The sequence below is a fragment of the Panulirus ornatus genome, chromosome 40 (genome assembly GCF_036320965.1).
Source record: "Panulirus ornatus isolate Po-2019 chromosome 40, ASM3632096v1, whole genome shotgun sequence".
Lineage (NCBI taxonomy): Eukaryota > Metazoa > Arthropoda > Malacostraca > Decapoda > Palinuridae > Panulirus > Panulirus ornatus.
Genome location: NC_092263.1, coordinates 3538915 through 3555827, shown reverse-complemented (window position 1 = coordinate 3555827; position 16913 = coordinate 3538915). Strand labels below are relative to the sequence as shown.

The 16913-nt window shown below is 45.7% G+C and overlaps 1 protein-coding gene across 2 annotated transcripts in view; it reads left to right on the top strand.

The window, feature by feature from the left end:
* LOC139761315 (dipeptidase 1-like) overlaps nt 1-16913 on the top strand; it is a 154419-nt gene that overhangs the window by 65869 nt on the left and 71637 nt on the right. The gene's annotated exons all lie outside the window — the stretch shown is intronic.

Here is a 16913-nt window from a genome sequence, read left to right as displayed (position 1 = left end):
ACAAAGGATTACAGAGGAATACAAAGGATTACTGAGGAATACAAAGGATTACAGAGGAATACAAAGGATTACTGAGGAATACAAAGGATTACAGAGGAATACAAAGGATTACAGAAGAATATAAAGGATTACAGAGGAATACAAAGGATTACAGAGGAATACAGAGGAATACAAAGGATTACAGAGGAATACAAAGGATTACAGAGGAATACAAAGGATTACAGAGGAATACAAAGGATTACAGAGGAATACAAAGGATTACTGAGGAATACAAAGGATTACAAAGAAACACAAAGGATTACAGAGGAATACAAAGGATTACAGAGGAATACAAAGGATTACTGAGGAATACAAAGGATTACAAAGAAACACAAAGGATTACAGAGGAATACAAAGGATTATAAAAGAATTCAAACATCAAAACACCACTGGGTCCTTTCGGGGCTATTTGTGAGAGTGATTATGTAGTGAAACAATATATATGAACTAATTATCTGAGGATGTGTGACATAATACTTGGTTATTAAGGAAGGACAAGAGATGAATTATACATATAATTTACATATGCATGAATTACCCTTGTGTGAATTAGCTCTAGTAATGGAATGTGGACTTTAAGCACTTGTTACAACTTAGATTATGGACAAGAAACACCACAAGGTAATCACAGATTTATCATTGAGATGAAGACTTGAGTCGACTTTCCACAAAGCGGGCAATAGGCCTATATATATGTGTGCATATATATATGAATATGTGCGTGTGTGGACGTGTAAGTAGATACCTGTGTATATGGCCGGGTTGGGCCATTCTTTCGTCTGTTTCCTTGCGCTACCTCGCTAACGCGGGAGACAGCGACAAGGTATAATGAATAATATATATATATATATATATATATATATATATATATATATATATATATATATATATATATATATATATATAGTGAAATCGCACTTCAGTAGGAGTTCATACAATCCTATTTAACATGTAATTTTTCTATACATGTGGCACGACATGTTTCGTGGAGACAATCCACCTCATCATCAGGTGGTGCCAGTACTTAAAGTTATTTAAATCCCAACATCACACTTGAGTCCCGCCGTCCAGCACCAATCTGTACAGAACAACCACTGTCCGCTTTGTCTGGCAGTAACCGTTGTAAGGGAGAGTGATTAAGGGGGGTCACGTGGCGGGGGTTGACCTGGGTAGCTGGGTGTGTCTTGAACAACATTTTATGTTTTCGTGTTTTGTCAATTCTCTCATAATGATTTGGTTAATGCTAGGATGGGCTTTAAGATTGCCTGGGGACAAATGAAAGCTCTTAGTATTAGCAATTAAGACAGATTCAATGACGTTGCGTGTGACATAATCAGCAGAGGGGTATAGAATAACGGGATTTTCAAGATCTATGGCCAGGGTGACCATTTTCATGACAATGTTTGCGATCGCATTTTTGTGGTCATCCCTGCGTACTGCATGACGGTGCCAATAACACCTCTCCATTACAGTTTGTCCCGTCTGGCCTACATTAATAAGTTGTTCAAGACACACCCAGCTACCCAGGTCAACCCCCGCCACGTGACCCCCCTTAATCACTCTCCCTTACAACGGTTACTGCCAGACAAAGCGGACAGTGGTTGGTCTGTACAGATTGGTGCTGGACAGCGGGACTCAAGTGTGATGTTGGGATTTAGATAACTTTGTTAAGTACTGGCACCACCTGATGATGAGGTGGATTGTCTCCACGAAACATGTCGTGCCACATGTATAGAAAAATTACATGTTAAATATAATTGTATGAACTCCTACTGAAGTGCGATTTCACCTTCATACTATCATCACGGACAAGTGTGATCATATGTATATATATATATATATATATATATATATATATATATATATATATATATATATATATATATATTTTTTTTTTTTTTTTGCCGCTGTCTCCCGCGTCTGCGAGGTAGCGCACGGAAACAGACGAAAGAAATGGCCCAACCCGCCCCCACACACTTGTATATACACACGTCCACACACGCAAATATACATACCTACACAGCTTTCCATGGTTTACCCCAGACGCCTCACATGCCCCGATTCAATCCACTGACAGCACGTCAACCCCGGTATACCACATCGCTCCAATTCACTCTATTCCTTGCCCTCCTTTCACCCTCCTGCATGTTCAGGCCCCGATCACACAAAATCTTTTTCACTCCATCTTTCCACCTCCAATTTGGTCTCCCTCTTCTCCTCGTTCCCTCCACCTCCGACACATATATCCTCTTGGTCAATCTTTCCTCACTCATTCTCTCCATGTGCCCAAACCATTTCAAAACACCCTCTTCTGCTCTCTCAACCACGCTCTTTTCATTTCCACACATCTCTCTTACCCCTACGTTACTTACTCGATCAAACCCTCACACCACACATTGTCCTCAAACATCTCATTTCCAGCACATCCATCCTCCTGCGCACAACTCTATCCATAGCCCACGCCTCACAACTATACAGCATTATTGGAACCACTATTCCTTCAAACATACCCATTTTTGCTTTCCGAGATAATGTTCTCGACTTCCACACATTCTTCAAGGCTCCCAGGATTTTCGCCCCCTTCCCCACACTATGATCCACTTCCGCTTCCATGGTTCCATCCGCTGCCAGATCCACTCCCAGATATCTAAAACACTTCACTTCCTCCTGTTTTTCTCCATTCAAACTCACCTCCCAATATATATATATATATATATATATATATATATATATATATATATATATATATATATATATAGATACTTGATCGCCATTTCCCGCGTTAGCAAGGTGGCTCTACGAACAGACGAAGAAAGGCCGCACTCGCTAACATCCTTTCTCTAGCTGTCATGTGTAAGATACTAAAACTAAAGCTCCATATCCTTAACCAGTTCCTATAAGTGTTTCCATGATTACCCCGGACGGTTTAACATGCCCCGCCTCAATCCATTGACAGCACGTCGACTCCTGTATACCTCATCGTTCCAGTTCGCTCTATTCTTGGCCCCAATCGCTCAAAATCTTTTTCACTCCATCTTTTCACCTCCAATTTGGTCTCCCACTTCTCGTTCCCTCTACCTCTGAGACATATATCCTCTTTGTCAATCTTTCCTCACTCATTCTCTCCATATGTCCAAACCATTTCTACACACCATCTTCTGCTCTCTCAACCACACATTTTTTTTTTTATCACATTTCTCTTACTTCTTCATTAATCACCTTGCATATTTGCTCTCAAAATACATAATTGACCCCCTGCTACACATGGTATGTCGCGACTACTCGTCAGCCTACATATAACTAGGCAGAACCGAGTACATAATATATGACATAAACAAAACTTTCATTTATGTTTAATGGCTACATATGACACATTACCACGATATATGTAAGGGGGAAACACATTCTCCCAAGACACATACATGTCGTGTGCATTAATACGACACCTGGTGCTTATCCTTACACATAACACTTGTGTCACATACTACAAATCACAGTTCAAATGACTGTCTACATGCACGAAACCATTAAATGATGAACTGGTGATTTACGCGATAGACATCAGTAATTTCACTCAAAATGAGACATTGCAACATTATCATCACCGGCTAAGCTGCCGCTGGCTTCATTATGCAACATGTTTGTACTCGTTACAGCAGCTAACGGCAACAATGAAGGTGACCAACTGATTTCACAACTGAGTGACGGTGGGGACATAAACATTACTCTTAGGGAGAGGCGATCAATACACACCTTGGATTATAAATCCTGTACTGACGCCAAAGATGATCAATACGTATCTTGGATTATAAACATTGTACCGACGTCAAAGATGACCAATATATATCTTGGATTATAAACATTGTACCGACGCCAAAGATGATCAATACATATCTGGGATTATAAACATTGTAGTGACACGAGGTGATCATTACACATCTTGGATTCACGAAGGGAAGCAGACTCGAGATGTGGTGGAAATGTAACTTTGATTCCTACTTTGTGAAGGTATTTTGATGAGTGACGGAACACGTCCACCCCACACAACCACCCTCCACTGTGTCCCAACTGCTCTGTGCCTTATCCACTTATAAGCAGCCAAGTTGCCGTGCTGTGGTGTCGCTATACTCATTGTCAGATACATAGAAATAGACTCACTACCGTAGTCTTGCATCGCGGTCATACAGTACTCACCAAAAGGTCTTTTTTTTGTACCAATCCCTTACCGGCATCAGCACCCGGCGCCCCACCCTTCGTCGGGTACAAGACGAAGCAGTTTGTCTCAGCTCCTTTGCTTCCAAGCCACCACGATCTTACCACACGTCTCTGCACTACCATCGCTCTGAAACCATGGCAATCGTGTCTGTGTCCTCTCTTCTACACTGATGCTTTCGCTCCAGTATTCCTGGTTCACAGTGTATCCTCCGCAGCATCCCCTAGCTGCAGTATCTGTCTCTCTGTGTCCCTTGAGCATCGTTAACTGCAGGGGGATTCTCTGTGGCGCAGTGTCCACAGCTGCCGCATCTCTAGAGATGTGGTCTTCACCACAATGCCTCAGCTGAAGCATACTGCTCTCCTCCTCCTGTACCATCCAGGGCGGCCCCCGCTCTCGCTCTCTCTCTCTATAGCCTGCATCATCGTCTCCCTCATCGGCAAGTCGAGCATGTTTGTATACCGTGGCAGCCAGACGCTGCCCAGCCATCTGGAGACACTCATCGTATGTGGGGCGTCTCACACGTCACCTGCAGCCGTCGTCGCCGCCTCTTTCGGCAGAGATCCCTGGCTCCTCCTCCTTCAGGAGCACTCCCTAACGCCCCCCCTCTTTTAGAGGAACTCCCTAAATCTTCCTCCTGCAGGAAAGCTCCCTAACGCCTCATTCTTGCGTAGAGCCCCCTAGTGCCTCCCTGCTCAGGGAAACTACCCAACGTCTTCCCATCACCAGACCTCCCGAGCGTATCCTCCTTCAGGAAAACCCCCCAAGCACCTCCTCCTTCAGGAGACCACCCCAAGCACCTCCTTCAAGAGAACTCCCTAAAGCCTCCTCCTTGAAGAGAACTTTCTAAAGCCTTCTCCTTCAAGGAGAACACTTCAAGCACCACCTCCTTCAGGATAAGACCCCCAAAACACCTCCTCCTTCAAGAGAACTCCTTTAGGAGAACCCTCCTCCCTCTTCCCCCCATCACTCCTTCAAGACAAGCCCCTCAAACCATCTGCCGATGACATGATCGCCTCCGTCTTGCGGCCACGGTTTCCCTCGAGTCTTCCATCCTTCAGCCGCAGGAGCCGTAACCAGACAGCCTGGTCCGCCCAGGTCCTCAGGGAACAAAAGGTCTTATGCGATGGAAATGTTTTTCTGTGGCGGACGAACAGATTATATTGTCCTCAGTAATCTTGAAAGTTAGTCTGTCTTGGACGGTGTTAGGGTTGGTCAATACTGGGATACGAAGGATCCACAAGTTACATACCTCAAACATTGTTTTGTAAAAGCTTTGCGTTTAGGGTGACACCAGATTTGTGGTTATGAGCGAATGTTGCTGGTATGTGCATATGCATACATGCATAAACAAATGGCGAACTCACACACGCACACACACACACCTAACCCAGATGCTCACACACGCACACACACACACCTAACCCAGATGCTCACACACGCACACACACACACCTAACCCAGGTGCCCACCTTCCCCTGGGGCCGGTCGTTGAATGAGTCCTGGCTTAGGCTGGTGTGTGTGTGTGTGTGTGTGTGTGTGTGTGTGTGTGTGTGTGTGTGTGTGTGTGTGTGTGTGTGTGTCCGCCATTTATTCATGCATGTATGCGTATGCACATATCAGCTACATTCCCGTAAGGAACGGGCGTCAGAGATATAGGTGAATAGATAGACTGATAGATAGTTAGATAGATAACTAGACAGGGATAATCATACTGTAAAAATAAGATATCTAAAATGCTGAGATTGTCTTCACAATTTGAATCCGACATATGAATTTGCTATATGAACGACTCTAAGCTTATGACATAAAGCTACTTACCGTATGTCATTATTAAAGAATATGACCTCTAGGGTCAGGCAAAGGCTCTCTGTGATCTATTTAATCCCTTGCGCTGCTACTCCCAGGATGAACACAGCAGGTCACAATAAAGGAGCCGATGATAAAGCCAGAAATAAAAACATCGAGATTATCTGTGTTTTTCATACCCCAGTCAGCCAACCGGTGATAATGAAGCGTCGACCATCCTGCAGTAAATAAGTGGCTAAAAATACTCGGTCCATTGTCTTACGGCGCTGACCCCAGAGGAACACGTGAGGTAAACGGGGTCACACAGGCAGGGGCTGTATAGTGTACCTCATTCGCCCTAGTGTACGGCAAGCATAAGGTTCGGTTTAGTTCAATATAAGGATCTCTATATACTCCCTTCATCCAGGTCAGTCCTGTGGGGCCATCCCTGGCGGGTCAGACGTTGTCTGGACCCATGTCAAGGTGTTACGTATGACCCTCTCGAGCAGCTAGTGAGGTCAGCAGCCTCTCTCCAACCTCCTTCCCCAATACCTAACCCCACCACAGCCCTCAGGGAGGACACAGTTCGAATAACGTCCAGTTAATACCGTTGCTTTGTTCTCAAGAGGATATATACGTCACCCTCAGGAGCAGGGGACCACAGTCGTCTGACTCCATCTCCTCCTTGATGCTAGACTTAATTTCGACCAAGCAAGGCTGGTCAGACTCTACCTCAAGCAGTGCTTCCGTATGTTTTATGCTGAAGACTCCAGTCACGAACAAAGGTCCACAATTAAGGCCTAGCCTTCATTGAAATGGAAAGAGAATTATGAATAGGAAAAAAGAAAAGATAAAGGAAAGTATTTACGAATTTTGTAAGAAGTGAAGAACCTGTCTTTTGAATTGTTCTATTCCTGGCACTGTAGCCTCTAGTGACTAACCTCTCCACAACACGACTGTCGACTATTGATCATACCTTCTCCACTTTGTTTTCACGCCTGAGACTCCATACAGATAACACCACACACTCTCCAGGACAATACTTGAAGAGCTCTGTGGATCATATGATGTCTTACACTGAGCAGGACGAGTTCCTGTGTTTCTGTGTGAGGGCATGTCCTCTTCCATCAGCCCCGGCCTGGGGCCCTCAACACTCTTCTGTAACACACTCAGGGCAGACGACAAGATTCTCTCTTCTATCATCGGAAACCACCTTCAACCCTCTCAGTGTATGGCTCCCAGTGGGATCTGGAAACACGTCCTCCCACACTGGAAAGGGCGTTGAGATACACTCCGTGTAAATTGTCTTTCCAGACGCACTTTCCTGGAGTGCACTGGAGACAGATTACTTGCTCGAACGTCGGTGGCGAACACAGTCACAGTACCAGATATTAGAGAGGGCCAGTTCGTGGAGCCACCTCCCTGTGGATGAACACGTCCTGACCCACAAATCCAGGAGACGACAAGGAAAAGCCGTTGGCACAGACCCTTCTGGAAGAGGCCGGCTGGTTCCAGTCGTCCTGGATCAGGATCGCAACTGGAAGAAAAGACCCATTCTGAAGCTGCGAGCCCCTCACCCTACCGCCAACACCTGGTAGACATCCCATACTTACAGTTCCATACTCACCTCTCAACACTAGCCTTCTGCCACACACACACATACTCCATATCGTATCAACTGTCTATCACCGTCCAGGACCACACTGGATATTCCAGTACATCTCCAGCACGTCATACCCTCCAGTGGAGTTTTCATACTGCAGCGCTATCTGCAGGTGAAGGGCTCCACCGGACAGCATGCCGGACATAGAGAGGTGAGAGATATCATCTCGAGAACCCTTAAGTCTGTCAACGACCCGGCTGGAAAGCAACCTCAATTCTTTATGATCAAATACAAGCGTAAGTTCCTGGATAGCTTACCTCATTGGCGAGGTCATCTCCAGACTCAAGTCGTAAACATATTTCAAGACTCGCATAAAATGCTGTATGACCTACAGCTGTTAAAACAAAGAAAGATCACACAGCAAATGGACCTGGAATTCCAGTGCTTCTGTCTTCCAGTCGGGGATTCTGAGACTAATGGGAGGTGACACTGCCTTCACTTCCTTACAGATCTTTCCTTCCATGCTGACCGATTCAATGAAGGCCCCCTCAGGCAGCCGACGTCTCCTTCCATTACCTCACAGCTCCTGTCGAGCAAAAGATCGCTGGCATCGATCCTCAGCCAGAACTCCTACACCAGAGGATAAAATCCAGGAGGTAAATGTCCTTTGCAGTAAAGCAACAGTGATAAAACTCCTCTTGACTCCTTCATTACTTAATAAAGGCAGGTCATAGAGAGAGGCTGAGGGAGGGAAGGAGGAACTGTCTCAAGCACCCAGTGATTGGAAAACTCTTTATACCGGCCAACTGGATAACTCGACCAAACTAATGGTCATCTCTCTATACCGGACTCATGATCAACTCGTTATATGCAATATGAAACCCGCTGGATACAAAGTGGAACTTGTTGCATACAAGATGTAACTCTACGAGATGGAATCCACTGTTTACAACATGAAACCCCAAACATATTTCTATTCTTCAGGAACTGTGACGATACTCACTCACTACAACTCTCATTTACCTTCTTCTGCAGCCCCTACTCCTTCCTCCTGACCTCCTGCCGCTTCCTCTTGTACATCTCTCAATCACCCGCACTCCTACACCGCCCATACACTTTTCCTGATTATCATACTACGTATGTTTTACAAACAGGCACATGACCACGTCAGGTTAGGGTCTAACCTTGATTTCCCCGCCTGACCCTTAGCTGAGGAAGTCATGCTCTTTACATATATATATATATATATATATATATATATATATATATATATATATATATACCGTACAAAGCTCCAACAGCCAGGATCGAACCTGGGACCCCTTGTGCAAGAGGCAGGCATGCTAACCGCTAGGCTAAGGGACTGTATAATAGGAAACAACTATTCGAAATACTAAGTACTCGAATACCCTTCGTCTCACAATGTTGGAGCTTTGTATGTTCTATGAAGGTGCGCGTTCATATACACTTTATTCGTATATATATATATATATATATATATATATATATATATATATATATATATATATATATATATATATAAAGGGGACGGGGACTGGAGCATATATATATATATATATATATATATATATATATATATATATATATATAAAGGGGACGGGGACTGGAGCGGGGGACTGGAAACCCTCCCCTCCTTGTATTTTAACTTTCTAAAAGGGGAAACAGAAGGAGTCACACGGGGAGTGCTCATATTCCTCGAAGGCTCAGACTGGGGTGTCTAAATGTGTGTGGATGTTACCAAGATGAGAAAAAAGGAGAGATAGGTAGTATGTCTGAGGAAAGGAACCTAGATGTTTTGGCTCTGAGTCAAACGAAGCTCAAGGGTAAAGGGGAAGAGTGGTTTAGGAATGTCTTGGGAGTGAAGTCAGGGGCTAGTGAGAGGACAAGAGCAAGGGAAGGAGTAGCTCTACTCCTGAAACAGGAGTGGTGGGAGTATGTAAGAGAGTGTAAGAAAGTAAACTCTAGATTGATATGGGTAAAACTGAAAGTGGATGGAGAGAGATGGGTGATTATTGGTGCATATGCACCTGGGCATGAGAAGAAGGATCACGAGAGGCAAGTGTTTTGGGAGCAGCTGAGTGAGTGTGTTAGTAGTTTTGATGCACGAGACCGGGTTATAGTGATGGGTGATTTGAATGCAAAGGTGAGTAATGTGGCAGTTGAGGGAATAATTGGTGCACATGGGGTGTTCAGTGTTGTAAATGAAAATGGTGAAGAGCTTGAAGATTTATGTGCTCAAAAAGGAGTGATGATTGGGAATACCTGGCTGAAAAAGAGAGATATACATAAGTATACGCATGTAAGTAGGAGAGATGGCCAGAGAGAGTTATTGCATTACATGTTAATTGATAGGCGCGCGAAAGAGAGACTTTTGGATGTTAATGTGCTGAGAGGTGCAACTGGAGGGATGTCTGATCATTATCTTGTGGAGGCGAAGGCGAAGATTTGTAGAGGTTTACAGAAAAGAAAAGAGAATATTGGGATGAAGAGAGTGGTGAGAGTAAGTGAGCTGGGGAAGTAGACTTGTGTGAGGAAGTACCAGGAGAGACTGAGTACAGAATGGAAAAAGGTGAGAACGAAGGACATAAGGGGAGTGGGGGAGGAATGGGATGCATTTAGGGAAGCAGTGATGGCTTGCGCAAAAGATGCTTGTGGCATGAGAAGCGTGGGAGGTGGGCAGATTAGAAAGGGTAGTGAGTGGTGGGATGAAGTAAGATTATTAGTGAAAGAGAAGAGAGAGGCATTTGGACGATTTTTGCTGGTAAATAATGCAAACGAGTGGGAGATGTATAAAAGAAAGAGGCAAGAGGTCAAGAGAAAGGTGCAAGAGGTGAAAAGGAGGGCAAATGAGAGTTGGGGTGAGAGAGTATCATTAAATATTAGGGAGAATAAAAAGATGTTTTGGAATCACTGAAGTGGACTAATTGGAGTGTGATAAGTAGTGGTGATGCGAGAAGGTGATGGAGTGAGTATTTTGAAAGTTTGTTGAACGTGTTTTATGATAGAGTGGCAGATATAGGGTGTTTTGGTCGAGGTGGTGTGCAAAGTGAGAGGATTAGGGAGAGTGATTTGGTAAACAGAGAAGAGGTAGTAAAAGCTTTGCGGAAGATGAAAGCCGGCAAGGCAGCGGGTTTGGATGGTATTGCAGTGGAATTTATTAAAAAAAAAACTGGATGACTGTATTGTTGACTGGTTGGTAAGGTTATTTAATGTATGTATGACTCATGGTGAGGTGCCTGAGGATTGGAGGAATGTTTGCATAGTGCCATTATGCAAAGGCAAAGGGGATAAAAGTGAGTGCTCAAATTAAAGAGGTGTAATTTTGTTGAGTATTCCTGGGAAATTATATGGGAGGGTATTGACTGAGAGGGTGAAGGCATGTACAGAGCATCAGATTGGGGAAGAGCAGTGTGGTTTCAGAAATGGTAGAGGATGCGTGGATTAAGTGTTTGCTTTGAAAAATGTATACGAGAAATATTTAGAAAAGCAAATGGATTTGTATGTAGCATTTATGGATCTGGAGAAGGCACATGATAGAGTTGATAGAAATGCTCTGTGAAAGGTATTAAGAATATATGGTGTGGGGGCAAGTTGTTAGGTTTGCGGCAGGGGTGTGTGATGTCTCCATGGTTGTTTAATTTGTTTATGGATGGGGTTGTTAGGGAGGTGAATGCTGTTGTGGATGACAGAGCTTGGGAAGTGAGTCAGTTGTTGTTCGCTGATGATACAGCGTTGGTGGCTGATTCGTGTGAGAAACTGCAGAAGCTGGTGACTGAGTTTGGTAAAGTGTGTGAAAGAAGAAAGCTGAGAGTAGATGTGAATAAGGGCAAGGTTATTAGGTACAGTAGGGTTGAGGAAGAAGTCAATTGGGAGGCAAGTTTGAATGGAAAAATAACTGGAGGAAGTGAAGTGTTTTAGATATCTGGGAGTGGATTTGGCAGCGGATGGAACCATGGAAACGGAAATGAATCATAGGGTGGGGGAGGGGGCGAAAGTTCTGGGAGCGTTAAAGAATGTGGGGAAGTCGAGAACATTATCTCGGAAAGCAAAAATGAGTATGTTTGAAGGAATAGTGGTTCCAACAATGTTATATGGTTGCGAGGCGTGCGCTATAGGTAGAGTTGTGCGGAGGAAGGTGGATGTGCTGGAAATGAGATGTTTGAGGACAATATGTGGTGTGAGGTGGTTTGATCGAGTAAGTAATATAGGGTAAGAGAGATGTGTGGTAATAAAAAGAGTATGGTTGAGAGAGCAGAAGAGTGTGTTTTGAAACGGTTTGGTTATATGGAGAGAATGAGTGAGGAAAGATTGACCAAGAGGATATATGTGTCAGAGGTGGAGGGAACGAGGAGAAGTGGGAGACCAAATTGGAGGAGGAATGATGGAGTGAAAAAGATTTTGAGTGATTGGGGCCTGAACATGCAGGAGGGTGAAAGGCGTGCAAGGAATAGAGTGAATTGGAACGATGTGGTATACCGGGGTCGACGTGCTGTCAATGGATTGAACCAGGGCGTGCGAAGCGTCTGGGGTAAACCATGGAAAGTTGTGTGGGGCCTGGATGTGGAAAGGGAGCTGTGGTTTCAGTGCATTATACATGGCAGCTAGAGACTGAGTGTGAACGAATGTGGCCTTTGTTGTCTTTTCCTAGCGCTACCTCGAGCACATGAGGGGGGAGGGGGATGTTATTTCATGTGTGGCGAGGTGGCGATGGAAATGAATAAAGCCAGTCTGTGTGTGTATATAAATGAATACGTTGAGATGCATAGGTATGCATATGGGCGTGTGTGGACGTATATGTATATGCATGTGTATGTGGGTGGGTTGGGCCATTCTTTCGTCTGTTTCCTTGCGCTACCTCGCTAACGAGGGAGACAGCGACAAAGCAAAATAGATAAATAAAGTAATATATTTCTACGAGAGAGTCCTGGATGCAGCCAGGACTCTCTCCGCTCCCAAGTGGCAGGAGAGGAAAGTCCCCAAGGCAAATCCCTCTTGACCTCCTTGACGAGTGGCTGTTGAGGTCAATTCCCGTCTCTGAGAAGGTCAACAAGCTTACGTGGGAGAGAGAGAGAGAGAGAGAGAGAGAGAGAGAGAGAGAGAGAGAGAGAGACGAATATCTTCCTGTAGCCTTAAGTTCCACTGTTAAGTTCAACCGGGTGCTCGAGGCAGTCACTGGCTTGAGGGGGGAAACACACACACACACACACACGAAAGCTCTCTCTCTCTCTCTCTCTCTCTCTCTCTCTCTCTCTCTCTCTCTCTCTCTCACACACACACACACACACACACGCCAAGGCCCAAACCTTTGTGGACAACCCCACGTCAATGATCAATACAGTATAGCCAACACAAACAGCCGCACCAACCCCACGTCAATGATCAATACAGTATAGCCAACACAAACAGTATAACCAACCCCACGTCAATGATCAATACAGTATAGCCAACACAAACAGTATAACCAACCCCACGTCAATGATCAATACAGTATAGCCAACAGAAACGATACAATCAACCCCACGTCAAGGATCAATACAGTAAAACCAAGCCCACATCAAGGATCAATACAGTATAGCCAACAGAAACGATACAATCAACCCCACGTCAAGGGTCAATACAGTAAAACCAACCCCACGTCAAGGACTACATAGCTTATTTCCTAATAGAGATAAGTTCTCATAATCTCCGTTCAGTCGACATTGCCCATTAGTTCTAGCTGACTGACGCCCCCATTAGAGACATTCGGTTTATCACTGTACTCCCGCCATTGATTCACAGCCCCTAATAGGTGTGAATGAACGCCCACTGTGAGTTCTACTGAGCTGTGAACGCCTTAGTGCATTCTACTGTTAGTGTGGTGGCCTGAAAGGTCACATGGTTGCTGTGGTAGCCTGGAAGGTCACATGGTTGCTGTGGTGGCCTGGAAGGTCACATGGTTGCTGTGGTGGCCTGGAAGGTCACATGGTTGCTGTGGTGGCCTGGAAGGTCACATGGTTGGTGTGGTGGCCTGGAAGGTCACATGGTTGCTGTGGTGGCCTGGAAGGTCACATGGTTGGTGTGGTGGCCTGGAAGGTCACATGGTTGGTGTGGTGGCCTGGAAGGTCACATGGTTGGTGTGGTAGCCTGGAAGGTCACATGGTTGCTTTGGTAGCCTGGAAGGTCACATGGTTGCTGTGGTGGCCAGGAAGGTCACATGGTTTCTGTGGTGGCCTGGAAGGTCACATGGTTGCTGTGGTAGCCTGGAAGGTCACATGGTTGGTGTGGTGGCCTGGAAGGTCACATGGTTTCTGTGGTGGCCTGGAAGGTCACATGGTTGCTGTGGTAGCCTGGAAGGTCACATGGTTGCTTTGGTAGCCTGGAAGGTCACATGGTTGCTGTGGTGGCCAGGAAGGTCACATGGTTGCTGTGGTAGCCTGGAAGGTCACATGGTTGCTGTGGTGGCCTGGAAGGTCACATGGTTGCTGTGGTGGCCTGGAAGGTCACATGGTTGCTGTGGTGGCCTGGAAGGTCACATGTTGCTGTGGTCCTGGAAGTCCACATTTGGTGTGGGTCCTGGGAAGGTCACATGGTTGGTGTGGTCCTGGAAGGTCACATGGTTGGGTGGTAAAGCCTGGAAGGTCACATGGTTGGTGTGGTAGCCTGGAAGTCACATGGTTGGGTGGTAGCCTGGAAGGTCACATGGTTGGTGTGGTGGCCTGGAAGGTCACATGGTTGGTGTGGTGGCCTGGAAGGTCACATGGTTGGTGTGGTGGCCTGGAAGGTCACATGGTTGGTGTGGTGGCCTGGAAGGTCACATGGTTGGTGTGGTAGCCTGGAAGGTCACATGGTTGGTGTGGTGGCCTGGAAGGTCACATGGTTGCTGTGGTGGCCTGGAAGGTCACATGGTTGCTGTGGTAGCCTGGAAGGTCACATGGTTGCTTTGGTAGCCTGGAAGGTCACATGGTTGCTGTGGTGGCCAGGAAGGTCACATGGTTGCTGTGGTAGCCTGGAAGGTCACATGGTTGCTGTGGTGGCCTGGAAGGTCACATGGTTGCTGTGGTGGCCTGGAAGGTCACATGGTTGCTGTGGTGGCCTGGAAGGTCACATGGTTGCTGTGGTAGCCTGGAAGGTCACATGGTTGCTGTGGTAGCCTGGAAGGTCACATGGTTGCTGTGGTAGCCTGGAAGGTCACATGGTTGCTGTGGTGGCCTGGAAGGTCACATGGTTGCTGTGGTAGCCTGGAAGGTCACATGGTTGTTGTGGTAGCCTGGAAGGTCATATGGTTGCTGTGGTAGCCTGGGACATCCTGGCAGTTGACGTGGTAACTCATGGCCAACTCTAAAACAAGAAGAATCTCTCTCAAAGCGACATCAGAAGTCTTTCTCTACAGAACTCCTCCAGCTACTCCTCCTTTTCCTGGAAAGCTCATCAATATCCTGGATGGGCAGGGCTTCAGCACCTCCCTCCTACAAACTGGACAGGGGACAGACAGGCCCACGGTCCTCGAGGATAGAAACCCCAGCTAAAAAAAGAAAAGAAAAACAGGAGCTTCTACACCATACATCACTGAGGAATTATGACCGCTGTGACAGTGTTCCATTAGGCTCATGCCTGTGTTATTCCAGACCTGCCTGGATCCAGACCGTCTCTTTAAAAGAGAAAAAGAGTTCCCAGGTCTTAGTGGAAAACCCGACGCCCACACACACACACACACACGTCTTAAGTCATCAGGGTCGGGCGTGTTTGCAGTCGTATAGCTTCTCCAACACAATCCAAGTACTTATTTATCAACCACACTAAGGATGAACGGCTGGGTTGACTTTGAGATGGCTGCCCGTGCTATGAATCAGGCCAGGTCTCGCGTGACTCATGGCTGACCAGTAAGCCACGGCGGGACCTCATCGTATTCAGCAGGACTTTAAAACAGCAGCCAATCAACGGAGTGATTGGTGGCCAGAGCCATCTGTAACGTCAACAACAACAACACAAGCGAGCCGTTAGGATAGTGATGATAAAGTTGTAGATTTGCATCGTAGTGAAGACAGGGTCACAAAGCAGGCGAGTGTACGTGTATGGACGAGGCGACTGAAAGGGCTGGAGGATAGTGTGTGCCTCGCTACGGATTCTCTTTGCAATGGATGGGTTAAAGATCAAAGAGAGAGAGAGAGAGAGCAACCAGGGAGACATAGAAGAAAGGGAGAGAGAGAGAGAGATAAAGAGAAAAGAGATGGGGATAGATAAATAGGAGGGGGGAAGAGAGGGATAAAGATCTAGGATATAAGATGGGAAGTCGACGTCCACAGAGGTAAGACATGGACCACCATCAGCAGCCAGCAACCCACCTCCCCAACACGGCGGCTCAGCTAACGTCAGGGTATTCGCCAGAGTCTCACTCTAACCCACATCTCCTGATCCTCTCTCCCTCTCTCTCTCTCTCTCTCTCTATATATATATATATATATATATATATATATATATATATATATATATCATACTTGCTCACTGTTTTCCCTGACCGCTTTATATGCCCCAGTTCAGCTCACTAACAGCACGTCGCCCCCTGTATACCATCTCGCTCCCATACGCTCTATCTTCTGCATGCCTCATATCCTCATGCCATGTTCAGGCCCCGATATCTCAAAGCATCTTTCACTCAGTCCTTTCACCTCCTCCTTGGTTTCTCCTTTTTCAAACTGATCCCTGAACAGACCTGTATACTTTCTTAGTAAACCTCTCCTCAATCATCCTCTCCATATGTCCAAACCAAACTATATCAGCCCTGCCTCTCTTGCTCTCAAGCATCTCTTATCACCACACCCCTCTCTTACCCTATCATTTTCTACACGATCAACCCTCCTCACACCACATATATTGTCCTCAAACATTTCATATCCAATATGTTCATCCCCTTCCGTACATTGTCACCCAGTGAATACATCCCGCCTCCACACAATACCGACGTAACCACTACATATTAGACTTAACCATCTATGCCCTCAAAGCCAAGCCTTCTGCTCCTCACATTTGGGTGGCTGTGTTTGAGGGCTATCATCTGCCAGGGCCATTAAGACCGTCAACCTAAGCAACATCCACCAACCGCAAAATGTTTTTCACTTTCTTTACGTATTCAAAATAATTCGACGACCACATACGTACACTGTCACTGTGTATGTGGTCCACTCCTCACTGTTCTACTACAGTAAAATATTTTTCTTTTCTAGTTCTGATATTTGTTATTATTATAATTATATTATGTGCTGGACATATGTG